This window comes from Triturus cristatus, chromosome 1_1, assembly GCF_964204655.1.
Source record: "Triturus cristatus chromosome 1_1, aTriCri1.1, whole genome shotgun sequence".
In the NCBI taxonomy this organism is placed as follows: domain Eukaryota; kingdom Metazoa; phylum Chordata; class Amphibia; order Caudata; family Salamandridae; genus Triturus; species Triturus cristatus.
In genome coordinates, this window is record NC_140579.1 from 517,507,290 (window position 1) to 517,521,844 (window position 14,555).

Genomic DNA, 14,555 nt, shown 5'->3' on the forward strand with positions numbered 1-14,555 from the left:
GAGGGGAGAGGTGCAACAAGATGGACGGGACTGAAAGGACTCCCATCTGTCCAACCCCGAGCCTTCGCGCTAGGGTTCCTGCCTGCCCACGCAGGGCTCCGTGGCTGCAGGGCTCAGGGGCTGCAGGGCTCCAGGGCTGCAGGGCTGCAGGGCTCCGGTCCTGCAGGGCTCCAGGGCTCCGGGCTGAAGGGCTCCAGGGCTGCAGGGCTGCAGGGCTGCAGGCCTCGGTGGACGCCCGGGGGACCCATGGAGCCCGTCCTGGGCACTTTGCCTCGCCGCGGGCTGGAGGAGGGAGCACCGGACGCCCCGGGGAAGTGTCGTCCGGGCTTGGCCCATCTGGTCCCCGCCTGAGAACCACAATCCCCAGGAGAGGTGTACCGGCATACCCTGCCCCTACTAATCCGGACGAAGGCTACCCACCTTTCTTGTAACCCTTGCGCTCCGAGTGACGGAGGGGACCCTAGGCGCGGACGCGCCCGACCTCCTGGAGCCCTGGCTGGGATCCGCGAGGCGAATGGACCCTCATCGGGACTTCCAGGCCGGCCCGGCCATCTGGTCGCCCCATTGGAAAGCATTGCGCGCGACCAGATGGCCGAGGGGAGAGGTGCAACCAGATGGACGGGACTGACAGGACTCCCATCTGTCCAACCCCGAGCCTTCGCGCTAGGGTTCCCGCCTGCCCACGCAGGGCTCCGTGGCTGCAGGGCTCCGGGGCTGCAGGGCTCCAGGGCTGCAGGGCTCTGGGCCTGCATGGCTCCGGGGCTGCAGGGCTGCAGGGCTCCGGGCCTGCAGGGCTCCGGGCCTGCAGGGCTCCAGGGCTCCGGGCTGAAGGGCTCCAGGGCTGCAGGGCTTTGGGGCTGCAGGCCTCGGTGGCTGCAGGGCTCCGGGGCTGCAGGGCTCCGGGCCTGCAGGGCTCCGGGGCTGCAGGGCTCCGGGCCTGCAGGGCTCCAGGGTTCCAGGGCTCCGGGCTGAAGGGCTCCAGGGCTGCAGGGCTTTGGGGCTGCATGCCTCGGTGGACGCCCAGGGGGACCCATGGAGCCCGCCCTGGGCACTTTGCCTCGCTGCGGGCTGGAGGAGGGAGCACCGGACGCCCCGGGGAAGTGTCGTCCGGGCTTGGCCCATCTGGTCCCCGTCTGAGAACCGCAATCCCCTGGAGGGGTGTACCGGCATACCCTGCCCCTACTAATCCGGAGGAAGGCTACCCACCTTTCTTGTAACCCTCGCGCTCCAAGTGACGGAGGGGACCCTAGGCGCGGACGCGCCCGACCTCCTGGAGCCCTGGCTGGGATCCGCGAGGCGAATGGACCCTCATCGGGACTTCCAGGCCGGCCCGGCCATCTGGTCGCCCCATTGGAAAGCATTGCGCGCGACCAGATGGCCGAGGGGAGAGGTGCAACCAGATGGACGGGACTGACAGGACTCCCATCTGTCCAACCCCGAGCCTTCGCGCTAGGGTTCCCGCCTGCCCACGCAGGGCTCCGTGGCTGCAGGGCTCCGGGGCTGCAGGGCTCCAGGGCTGCAGATCCGCGAGGCGAATGGACCCTCATCGGGACTTCCAGGCTGGCCCGGCCATCTGGTCGCCCTATTGGAAAGCATTGCGCGCGACCAGATGGCCGAGGGAAAGGTGCGACCAGATGGCCGGGACCGAAAGGACTCCCAGCTGCCCACACCGAGCCATAGCGGTAGGGCTCCTGCCTGCCCTTGCAGGGCTCCGGGGCTCTGCACCAGGGTCCCTTGTCCCGGGCAGATGGACACTTGGCAGGCCGCAGGACGTGGGATCCCAGGCCCTGACCAAACATCAGGAGGCCCGGGGCCGGTCCCTGTTTCTCAACGCAGCCAGGCCGGGGAGATAGGGGAGCCTGTCCAAGCACGAGGGACCCCAGTCCCAGGCACACGGTCCCTCAGGTTGTGCGCTCGTTTTCAACAATTTTTTTTTCAAAATTCCGCGAAGAGGCATTCCGCAAATTCCGCCCAGCCCTAGTTTAAATGGCATTTTTTTTGTCTAAACATGGGTGACGTCTTCTCAACATGTTAATTGAAATAGATGTTAATCGCGCAGTCCAAGAGTATCGTATTTCAATGAAGGATGGTCATGCTGTATAAATGAAGAAGCTGTATATGGGAAGGCAACCACAAAATGTAGTTTATTAGTTATGCATCACACAACAGGAGCTTCCCCTCATAGCTGGGACTCCTCTGCCTCCTCCCAGCTGTCAACCCTCCACTCTTCCACACGAATTACAAGTTGTAGAACTTAAACAACACTTTGCTTGAAAACCCGCACGGAGAATACCACAAACCATGATACATCTACTAAAAAGGTGGTGCTAGAATTTTTTGCAGGGATTACTTTGCCCAGATAGGATTTTCAGATGTTAGGAAGACACGAAATCTATATATATCAGCGATGAAGGTGAGAGAAGCTATTCGAAGTCTTGCTGAAGGCAAAATGCGTCGAACCAACCACATTCCAACTAAATACTGTCAATTTACTGAGTGAATGGCAGCCTGCAGATTTTGAATTAAATTACTTACCCACCTGTATAAGTGAAGCCCTGGTGATCTCTTGAATTAAAAGAAGAGACCCTCTTGCGTTTGCATCGTATCACCAGATCTCTAGGTTGAATACTGACTATAAACCAAGAAGTAAAACACTGTCATTCTTATCTGACTTCATCCACACACAAACAAAAACCGTTTTATAGCAAATTGTAATACCGCCTTGAATATACTCCAACTTTATCGTATAATGGAGAGTGCATCAAACAAATATACAAACTTGGCTGCTCTTACGTAAGATACAGAGACAGCCTTCAACACTTTAAGCTGGAAATATTTGTTTAATGTGTTAAGTACATTTGGAATAAGAGAGGATTATGGATGTCACCAGAGTTAGAACTCTGGAATTATCGAAGAAATATGGCATTGAGAGGGGTGCCAGGTGGGGTGTCTGCACCTCCCCACTTTTATTTGCCATTGCAATGGAATTCTTCGCAGTGTTGCTGAGAACCACTGGGTTAGATTGGAGCATCAATTTGGAGGAGAGGATGCACTCAAAATCTCTCTTTGCTGATGATATGCCCCTCTTCTTCATGGATGCCAGGAATAACTTGGAACCCATCTTCCAGAGTTTCCCCAAAATGGAAACACTAGCTGTGTTGAAAATCAGCTGAAACGAATCCTGTGTGTTCCTATATGTAAGTGAGACCTTGTATTTTCTTTGCCTAAGGATAACCCACCTGCAGCCTAGGACCCAAACACGGTTTGGGTCTTAGGCTATAAAATATTCCATGATGATAAACATTCTGGAGGGAAATCGGCATGCCGAGATCAGCTCACTTCACACACAGAAAATTCCCACTGGCAGTAATAGGGCAGGTGGCAATGGCCAAGATTGTGATGTTGCTGGAATGCTATACTGGTTTGTTGTTATACGTGTTTTGTTCTCTAAAACACAATTTTGAGAATTCAACCGTGTATTGAGTGAACTAATATGAGGCCAAGTTTGGCAAAAGAAGAGTATCTCTTAATAAACTAAAGTTGTCCATAGACAAAGGGGTTTTGAGTGGACCAGATTCTAATTCTATTACCTGGTGATGCAGCTCCAATGACTGAAAACTTGGTTGAGGGGTTACACAAGACATCAGCGACAGGAATTCCACTGAACAACGTACGTCAATTGGAGATCACCCTATATGCGCCCATGATTCCTTGAAAGGGCCTTCCTAAACACCAGGGATACTACACACATACAGAGAGCTGAGCCACTGGGAAGAGCCTTCATCTATACTGTGGGAAATTTGGATCAAAATAGGCAATTGTTAACATTTGAAGGGCTGATAAATGATTATTATATACATGTTAGCAATTATGATATGAATAGCAGTGCTAAAGCAACACACCAGCCAGCACCTCCGTAATATTTACCAAAGAAGTCAAAATTTAACAATCTGTAAGTGGGCGTGCTCAATGTACAACACTGTGCCACTCATCCAGTGTTATCTAGTATGGAAAAGAACTTATCCACATACATGTAACAGCAAATACTTCATTACAGAGCAAAGCCACCAGTAAATTTCACTGCTGACTTTGTTGTCAGTATATTTTAATAATCAATCAAAAACATCATTCTATATATCGACAATGGCCTTACAATACAAAACAAGTAAAAGTGCAAAGAATGATCCTGAATATCTTGACACGTCGGAAATGTTGTTGAAGCTGACAGCCGACACCTGTTTCGTCATAAAACGACTTCTTCAAGGCTCTATATTAGTTGAGAAGATCGTGATTTAAATTCTTTGGAATCCCTTAAAAGTATGGGATGTATCCCAGCAATAGTGTTGCGCCGGATACTTTGAATTTTTCAATAATAGACAAGGACTAACAAGCACTGTCCGAACTTGAAAAGAGAAGTTAAGATCAAGGCGACTCGTCTCAAATCTCCCTCGAGGACTTTCTCTGGGAGATTTGAGACGCGTTTCCGTTACACTGGGACTTCGACAGCAGGGATTCTGATGCTGTATCTCTAAACTTACCAACAAAGTCGTGAGGCTCGTGGTGTTTCGATACGAGCGTACATGTTTCCATGATTCTCTACATATTATAAGAACATATACTTGAAAACTGGACAGATTGAATCAAGCCCGGCTCCAGGAATTTTGATTTGGGTGGGCCAAGGGCGCATTTGGGTGGGCCACTGAGGGCCCAATTTGTCGCTTCTGGAGGTAGCCTACAAGCCCTGATTACATCATATGTACTTGCAAACAGGCAGCATGATACAATGGATTGATTCTGTGTGTACACAGAGCATGTGGAGAGTTATTTGAAAGTGAGACCAAGGTTTGGACCTAACTGCAAACCCTCGAATTCCAGCTGGCCAGGCAGTAAGAGCAATGTCTGGACCTAACTGCAAACCCTCGAATTCCAGCAGGCCAGGCTTCAACACAAGTACTTGAATGCTAAGCATAAAATAAAGCTTTCAAGATTAAGGAAGTCCCTATTACTAAACGAAAGCCATGACACCAGTGCCCCTCATCGCTCCAAAGCACCTCCCCCTCATGACCTCCTCCTCGGATTCCCTCATTGCCATCCTCCAACACTGCCCTTCATCTCTCCGTAGCCTCTTCCCCTCGTGACCTCCTCCTCACACCCCCTCCCTACCACCCTCCACCAGTGCCCCTCATCTCTCTGTAGCTCCTCCCCATGACCTACCCCTCATACTCCCTCCCTCCCTACCGCCCTCCACCAGGGCACCTCATCGCTCCAAATCCCCTTCCCCACATGACCTCCTCCTCGCATTTTCTCACTGTCACCCTCCACCATTGCCCCTCATCGCTCTATAGCCCCTCCCTCATGACCTCCTCCTCAGACTCCCTCACAAACAACCTCCACCAGTGCCCCTCATCTCTCCGTAGCTCCACCCCATGACCTCCTCCTCAGATTCCCTCATTGCCACCCTCCACCAGTGCCCCTCAGCGCTCCATAGTCCCTCCCCATGATGTCCCCCTCAGTTTCCGTCATTGCCACCCTCCAACAGTGCCCATCTTTTTTCCATAGCCCCTCTCTTGTATGCATTTTATTTGTTGTATAGCGCTACTCGTAGTGTAGGGTGTCTCAGTACTTTACATCACGCACACATTATGCAGAGACAATGAATCATACAAGTATGTAAATCATCCTATAGGGAATGTCACATAAGTTAATGAGGATTACCAGGTGTAGGAATCACATGTCATCCATACTGCTGGGCAATATGTTTTAGGAGGGTTAGGTCTAGAGAAGCTCAAACACAGGATGTTAGACCTGGCACATTGGCGCGGGTCTCCCTTCCATTTTTCGCTGTTGCCTCATATGTTTTTGCTGGTGTTAGTTGCTCAGGGCACTGTGCCACTGCTGTCCAGTGCCACAGTGCAAGTGCTCCCTATTGTAAATTGATGTATAAATTGTGATTCCATGATTGGTTGGTTTGGTTTACCTGTCAGACCCTAGTACAGTGCACCAGGAGTGCCCAGGGCTTGTAAATCCAAATACTGCTGGTGGTCTTGCAGCACTGGTTGTGCCACCCACAGAAGCAGCCTGTAAAAATGTGTCTACGGTCTGCCATTGCAGAGCCTGCGTGCAGTCTGGTACTGTCATGCTGACAGGGCAAGTGCACCCACTTGCCAGTCCCTAAACCTTCCCTTCTCTTCATATCAGACACCCCTATGGTAGGCCCAAGGGCAGGGTGCATTGTAAGGATAAGGTAGGACATGCCCTGGTGTGTGTGGCATGTTCTAATAGTGAATTACAGCCATTTTCGTTTTTCACTATTGCAAGGCTACCTGTTCTCCATAGGCCAGAATGGACAGTTTGGTTATTACATTTTATAATCCTAACTGACTCAGGGAACACGGTAGAAATTCAAATTTAGTATGCCTGGACTCAGAATGATAAAATACATCTTTTAGTGAAGTTGGTTTTAACATTCTGTGTTTGAAAATACCACTTTTAGAGCTGTTCTGCTCTGTAATATTACATCTTATTGGTCATAGAAGTGTTACTTGTCACACTTTATCTTTTCCTATTTACAGATGTTGATTGTATGATTTCTGTGAGAGTACGAATGCTTTGAATGAATGAAATTTGATTGTATTTATTTGAGTCACTTATAGGGACAGTTTTCTATTTTTGTATGTAATTGTGGATATGGAAAAATATTTTTTTGCAAATAATCATGCTTGTCTTTTGTACTGTGTATAAATTGTGATCTTTGTTTGTTAGAAAAGTCAAAAAAGTAAAATAAGAAACATATATAAAAGACAAAATTGCAATGTTGTGAAAAATATTGAAGTAAATAAAAATAATAAATCAATTAAATCATTCATGTCTTTGGTCACTATTGTGAATTAATAGTTGAGTTAAATTGATAAAAATCAGATTGTTTTGAAAGTGTTAAGGCTACGAGGGAATATATTTAGTTGTCTCTGGTATTTTCTTGTCTAACCATTCAAACCTGACTCTGCTAGGCTGTGCATTCCCTGTCTGGAGTTGAGTGACAGGGCTGGTGAATTCCAGGAGACATGGTGAGGTGTGCCAGTGGTGAATAGAGAGATCTGCATCTAGATGGGAGGGAGGAGTTGCACCTGGGACCTGAATAGGGCTGTGCTTTCCCTCCACAATGCTGGCTCCACCTCCTGTGGTGCGTCTGATGTCTCTGCCCTGCACTCTGAAAGGAAAGAAGGAGTCAGGTAAACAAAGTGCTCCAGGACTGACCAGAACCGGTTTGGACAAGGCAAAGGCCCCTCTGCCCTCAGAGGACAAAAGGATTTTGAGGTATTAGTATTGGGACCCTGATCTCAATAATTTAGATCAGTTTGGGAAACAAAAAGAACCTCTGCTGAGGAGAGGAACCAAGAAGAAACCGAGGAGAGACTATCCCTGAAACTGGGGGATTGGCCTGCAGGGGTTGCCTACTGGCAAAGAGAGGAGAAAGGAACTTTGTGTGTACTTTTGCTCAACTTGTGAAGGATCTCCAAGGGCTTGGAAAAGAGCTTGCCTCCTGCTGAAGTCTCAGGAATGACAGACTTCACCCCCCAGCTCCCCAGAGTTCTTTGGAAGTGCCTGCTGCTGTTGTTGGGCCTGCTGAGGGACTGCGTGTCGCAAGGAGCTGGAAGCGCGACTCAAGAAGGAGAAGCGTGCCGCCTTCGGAGCTGTTGTCGTTGCATCTCGTAAAGTGTGTCGCCGCTGCAGCATCGCATCGAGCGGAAGCGTCTCGCATCATCCAGTAAGTGTCTCGCAACGCCGAAGAAGCGTGTTGCCATCACAGCCATCGTAGCTGATGCATTGCACCGCATCAAGAGAAGAGTCTCGCATCGAGGAAGAAGCGTGTCGCCATCGCTGTCATCGTAGTTGTCGCATTGCACCACATCAAGAAAAGCGCCTCGCATCCACGGAGAAGCGTGCCGCCGTCGGAGCTGTTGTCGTTGCATCGCGTAAAGTAGTGTCGCCGCTGTAGCATCGCATCGAGCAGAAGCGCCTCGCAACTTCGGAGAAGTGTGCCGCTGCCAAGGCTGCTGTCGTCGCATCGCGTAAGGTGTGTCGCTGCTGCAGCTGAAGCATCGAGTCGAGTCTTCTCGCAACATCGGAGAAGCGTGCCGCATCTGGAAGATCTTCACGTCTTTATTTCTTTGCACCAAATACTTCATCGCATCAACATCGTTGCAACACTTTCGTTGCCCTGCGTGTCGCATCTAAAAGGTACATTGACTTAAATTGTCGCATCTAAGAACTTATGAGAACTAAGTTAAATTCTACCATCTAAAGTAACTGTATTGTGTGTTTTTGTCGCTTAATGGTCTTGTGGTAAATCTATATAAAGAATACTTATTTTTGATATAAAACCTGTGTGGTGTCCATCTGTAGTGTTGTCACATGATTACTGTATGTGTTCACAAATGCTTTACACACTGCCTCTGAGATAAGCCTGTCTGCTCGTGCCAAGCTACCAAGCGGGTGAGCAGGGGTTATTTTAGGAGTGTACCCCCTTACCCTGACTGGAGGAGGAGGTCCCTATTTGTCACAAGTGCATACCTGTGCCAACTACAGACCCCCAAGTCTAACACAGGATTTAAAGCATACCCCAGTGGGAGGGGGTTGGCTTTACTGATTAGAATGTATATCTGCCAAAACTCTTTATTGCAACATAAGAATTATGAAAGACTGGGAAAATTTGAACTAACTAGCAATACAAAAAAAAAAAAATATATATATATAATTATACTATTCTGGTTTGAATGCAAGTCTTTGATGACAGTCCATAGGTCACTGTCCTATGTTAGGATTGTAACTTCTGAACTGCAAGTAATCAAAGGATCTCTGTGATAAAGGCAGTAACCCACTGTGCTATCCACGTTAACTACAGTTTATCTGCATTTAAAAAGTACAAACAGACGAAAGATTGCTCTCCAGCAGGATTTTAATCCCCAGAGTTATCTGGACATTTTAATCGTTGCCGTGCATCATTGGCAGAACCAGTCATGATGATGATACAAACGATTTAAACAAACGATTTGAATAAAATATACATAGCACACAAAGTATGTGTCTTGCTCACAGATGAAAAAAAACGCAACAATAACCACACATTCTCTTACCTGCTCCTTACGAACTCTGTCACAGCCCGATCTGATAAACAGCTCAAGGGATCAGGAAGGTCAGGGAAATGAATCAGCCAAAACAAACTCCTCTTCACCAGCCCCCGCAGGGGGCCACTACAGCGGTCGGCGCCCTAGTGCCACCGGGGCACCGGTCACCCCTCCCCAACCCCTCCCAAAGGGAGGGGGCGGGGACGCCAACTGGTGTCCCCCTCCTCGTGCCGGCCGGAAATGACGCGCAAGCGCGTCACTTCCTGGCCCCTGTGGGGAATGGGAGGCTATTTAGCCTTCCCCCACCCTCCTGGCGACCTCTTTGTCGCCCACCACGCCACATCCCTCCCTACCGCTTACCCGGCGTAGGCGTTGGGTGGGGGGGTTTTCTGAGCATTGTAATGTTTCTTTTTTCGTTGCAGGCGGAGTTACAGGGCGATCTGGAAGCAGGCCGGTACAAAGGGTACCTCTGCGCGGCACCATAGGGGGTGCCTGAGTCAAAACCGAGGAGCCTCAGGGGAGGGTCCCGGAAGCCGTGTCGGCGCCCCACTAGTCCTGCGGGCGGTTGTGGGCCTGAACAACCGGGGGTTTGCTAAGCGACGCTCCGCCCCAAGAGGGGGGGCGTGAGTAGAAGTTACCAACGGCACGTGATCGTAGAAAGAATCACATGGATGGCAGCAACGGCGGGTATCGCTCCCGCGCTGCCCGGCTCATCAGGCGGGCAGGCGGCCCAGTTGGTTGCCTGTCCTTGGATAGCCCGTAAAATAACCCACCCATTACATATTCTGGATTATGTAATAAACCTGCAGCAATTTTACCCAACTCAACAGTCTCTGTGTGTGTTATTTGGGTTTGCATGTTGGGGGAGGGGGGACAGAGGGGTGCCCCTGGTGGTACTATGAAATATCCACGAAGCAGTGCGGTACACAAATCCAGTGCCAACGAAAGGATTTGTCACCTTCGCCATGCCCCTATTGTACCTGCACGAGTGCCCACCTTTCTAATAGGAGATGAGTGATTGGGGGTGCAAGCCCAGGCCCAATCACGCAACTCCTAAGGAAAGAAGAAAAATAACGTTCAGAGAACGTTTTAAATTGCAGTGGCCATTTTCTGTTGGCCTTGCTAATGTCACTACTAGGGCCAAGGTTCATGTTTGGGTGGGCCTGGCCCACCCGGCCCACCCTCTAGAACCGGGCCTGGATTGAATACCTGTCGCACTTTTTAACGCGAGACACAAATGCTGACGGAGGCGGGCTCATAGGGGAGACTCAGACAAAAGGAGAGAGAGACACCTACCGGGGAGAAGGACCGGCTGCATAGCATTGCATTGTGTGGTACAGCCGGAGGGAGGATGGATGGAGCTAGCGCACGAGAGCGGCACCCGAGATGAAAATCTACCACACAAGGAGAGAGGCAGCGCACAAAGATGGGGTAGGACTGAGGGCTCGGAAGGAGACCCGTAGAATATGGGCCATTGCAGGGAGTGAATAGAAACACACTGTTTTGTTTATTCTGGAAGGTGTGAATTACTTGGGCAGTGGCATGGACAGGGTGAGGCACGCAAATTGACAGGGACCTATAAAACATGAAGTCAGACAGCTGTGGCCACAGAGACATCAAGGGTGTAGTGGAGAGAACAGGAGGCAGGAAAGGCTAGAGGAAGATGGGCAGATGTACGGAGAGACACACACACAGAGGAGAGGCAGCTAGACAACGGGGGGATGGACAGTGAAGGGAGAATGGGACGAGGAGCTGAGCGAGACAAAAATGGACAGAGACAGTAAGAGAGGCAATGCTTATGGAGATAGCGAGACTGTGAGAAGTTGGCCTGATGTATGATGCCACTAGTTCTAGTGTACACCTTATATCAGTCCAAATACCCTTATGGTGATTGGTTGTAAAGTCAACCTTATAGACCAGCTATCCTAGTGGTAGCATGGACAAGAGCAGTCTTAGGCTAAACTCTGAATGGCATGTGAAGCCAGCTGTGATACCATATATAATCCCTTGAATACCAAATGAAAGGACACCACAACAGATATATATAAAATAAAGTGTATTTATTCTAGTCAAACCCTCAGCACTCTTTATGAGATTAGAGGTAAGTACAACACAGTCTTATTTATGCATACATTAAGTCACACAGGTAAGTAATACAGTTAGGCCCTAGGGGCCACGCAAACCATATACTAAGTAAGTGGTATAAGGACCACTGTCACGGAAATAGGATAGGCCTAGGCCTAGGGAATCGCTGGGGCTACACTATACTACCAAAGGTTAGGAAGTGGGAGGCCCACGGGATTCAGGTGCAGAGTGGAAACACTCACGCGTAATGCGTAAAAGTCACTAGCAATAGTACAGTTTAGAAATAGATAGATTTAGGACACTTCCCGAGTAGCTAGGAAGTCGAGACTGGAAAACTAGACACTAGGATAGTCACTATCCTGATGAGCACCGGAGTACCCAAGTTACCTAGCCCACAGGCTGCGGGTGCATAGGGTTGAAGTTGCGTCGGGTTTCGTCGTCGACTCCTATGGATGCCTGAAGAAAGATGCTGACAGGCAGTCAGTGAAGAGTGTCCGGTGGATCCCAAAGCTGGGATCAAGAAGAGAGGAGACCTGCAAGCAGAAGGGACAGAGTCAAGGTCACAAGCCAGTGACCACGTGGAACCAGGAAGGAACCAGGCGATGTCGTGAAGATTGCAGGTGAAGGTGAAGCTTGTCGCTGCAGCCACGAGGACCAGGGAATGTCGAGGACGACCAGGACCAGGAGGCGAGCTGTCCCACGAAGGCTCTTGCTGTCGGCGGCGTCGAAGTTGGACTAGGACTCACCAAGCCTTGGCAAGTGGAACCCACGCAGAACGGAGGACTTGCTTCTGGTGCAGACCAGGAAGGTCTGGGGTGCTTCTCTTTTTCAAAGAAGCAGGAGCCAGTCTGGAGGAGCCAAACCAGCGATGAAGATTTCAGGATGCGTCGTCACAAAGGCCACTAGCCAGCGGGCAAGCAACCGGACAGACGCGGCAAGCAGGAAAATGCAGAAGGGCCCCACGCAGGACTCGTGGAGTGTGGGGGGCTGGTCTTCGGTGCAGATGGTGCTTGGGGTTGGGGCTTCTCAATCCCCGGTGCACAACTTCGAGGGTGCCTCAGAAGCTGCGCTTGAAGATACTAGCCACTTTTCCCAGGTAGCCGGTCCCACGTCTCTCGTCGCCTCCACGGATCTCAGCTCTGCTGTGGATGTGGATCAGGGTCGGAGAAGTCTGGAAGTCAAGGCTCTGGTCAGGCTCTGCAGTCGGTCCCTCGTAGAACTTTAGCAAAGCAAAGGATAGTCTCTTGATGGTGCCTGTTTGCACAGGGTAGCCACTCCTTGGCCACAAGGGAGATTCTTCAGTCTTCTTCTTTCGTCGAATGTCGAAGGTCCAGAGTTTCTGTTCAAGTTGCAGGTTCAGGATAATCTAAAGTCTTGAGGCCCAACTCCCACTCTTATACTAATCTGGGGGGCTGGGATACCTGCTAGGTCACGCCTTATGGGTGGGACCTGGGAGGGGGTGGTTACACCCACTTCCCTTTGTCCACTTTCGCGCCAGAGCTGGGGCTGGAGTGCCCCAGCGCCGGTTTGAACTGGACTATGCAAGGAACACCTTGTGTGCCCCAGGCATGTCTCATTCCTTTCAGCCCACCCTGCCCCAATACACTAAAGGCTGTCTGGGGAGGTGCTAGCACCTCCCCAAGCAGGAAACCTATTGTCCAGGCCTCCCTGGCTGGGATCACTCCCAGCAGCAGGAGGTCAGACTTGTGTTGTGGCAGCAGCATCCATTTTGTGATGCTGAGGCTTTGGTCAGAGACTAACAGTGAAGTATGATTTTAACATGTCTTTCCCTCTAGAAGGGGGGAATAATATCCTCATGTCCAGAAATGGTATGGGGGTATTATTCCACAGTGTTAGACACCTTACACGACATGTTTCGATAAAGCCAAACCATAGTTACCAGAACCGTTTAAGATTATAAGGCACTTTAAGAGTATATGGTAGGCTATATCATAGAACAGCTATAAGGACATGGTTCCGAAAGCTGCAGACAGGCTCAGCTCATGCTAGAGCACCATCACACATGTTACCAAGCACTCTGCCTCCAGGATTGTTAAGGCCTGCCATAGGAGTGACGGATAGGTACACATGTGTCTATATGTAAGTTAGGTATAGGAATACTACACCTAAGCAAGGGGTGATTACACGACCTGGCCCCAGCTGAATGATCAGCCAGTTGTGTCAAAACGGAAGGCCAGGCCAGGGGTGGCATAATACATGCTGCAGCCCCTGGTAGGCCTAGGGTACACCTATGCCCTGGGTACCTAGGGTACACTGTACAGGGGCCAATAAGGTGATCCTATCCAAATGGGTTATGCACCTAAAGTACATAGTATCAATTTAGAGAGAGAACAGCAGGGCTGTGGGTCTGATTAGCAGGCCCACAGCCACATCTAAGTCGAAAACCAGTAAAGCAAAAGCAAAAAGTGGGGGTGAACATAGAAAGCAGACCCTACTCTCCTACAGAGACTGTTTGAAAAAATGTATGACAGTATACTGAGAGAGAGAGCCGACACTACTGTATGTGTATGGTGTAGGTCATGGGTACTCAAAAACTTTCTCTCGGGGCCAAATTTACAGTGTGGTTTGTGGCCGAGGGCCGCACCGGTGGGGGCGGGGTCAGAGGGGGAGAGGTGGGGCTAAAGCAAAAAACAATTGTGACCATGAGGTTGAACACAGGTCCCTGCAGCAGACGCCTTCATCGACTGAGCCACCAGACCCGGCATACACACATCTCTCTCTCTTTCCCTCTCCCCCTCCCTCCCCTCTCCCTCCCATTCTCCCTCCCCTTCCCCCTCCCTCCCCCTCTCTCCCCCTCCCTTTCCCTCCCTCCCCTCCCTCCCCCTCTCTCCCCCTCCCTTTCCCTCCCTCCCCTCCCTCCCCTCCCTCTCTCCCCCGTCTCTCTCTCCCCCGTCTCTCTCTCTCCGTCTCTCTCTCCCCGTCTCTCTCCCCCGTCTCTCTCTCCCCCCTGTCTCTCTCTCCCCCGTCTCTCTCTCCCCCTGTCGCCCTCCTCCCTCTGTCTCCCTCCCTCCGTCTCCCTCCCTCCGTCTCCCTCCCTCCGTCTCCCTCCCTCCGTCTCTCTCCCTCCCTCTCCCTCCATCTCCCTCCATCTCCCTCCCTCCGTCTCCCTCCCTGTCTCCGTCTCCCTCCCTGTCTCCCTCTCCTTCCCTCCGTCTCCCTCCCTCTCCCTCCGACTCTCTCCCTCCCTCTCCCTCCATCTCCCTCCCTCCGTCTCCCTCCCTGTCTCCGTCTCCCTCCCTGTCTCCCTCTCCCTCCCTCCGTCTCCCTCCCTCTGTCTCCCTCCCTCTGTCTCCCTCCCTCTGTCTCCCTCCCTGTCTCCCTCCC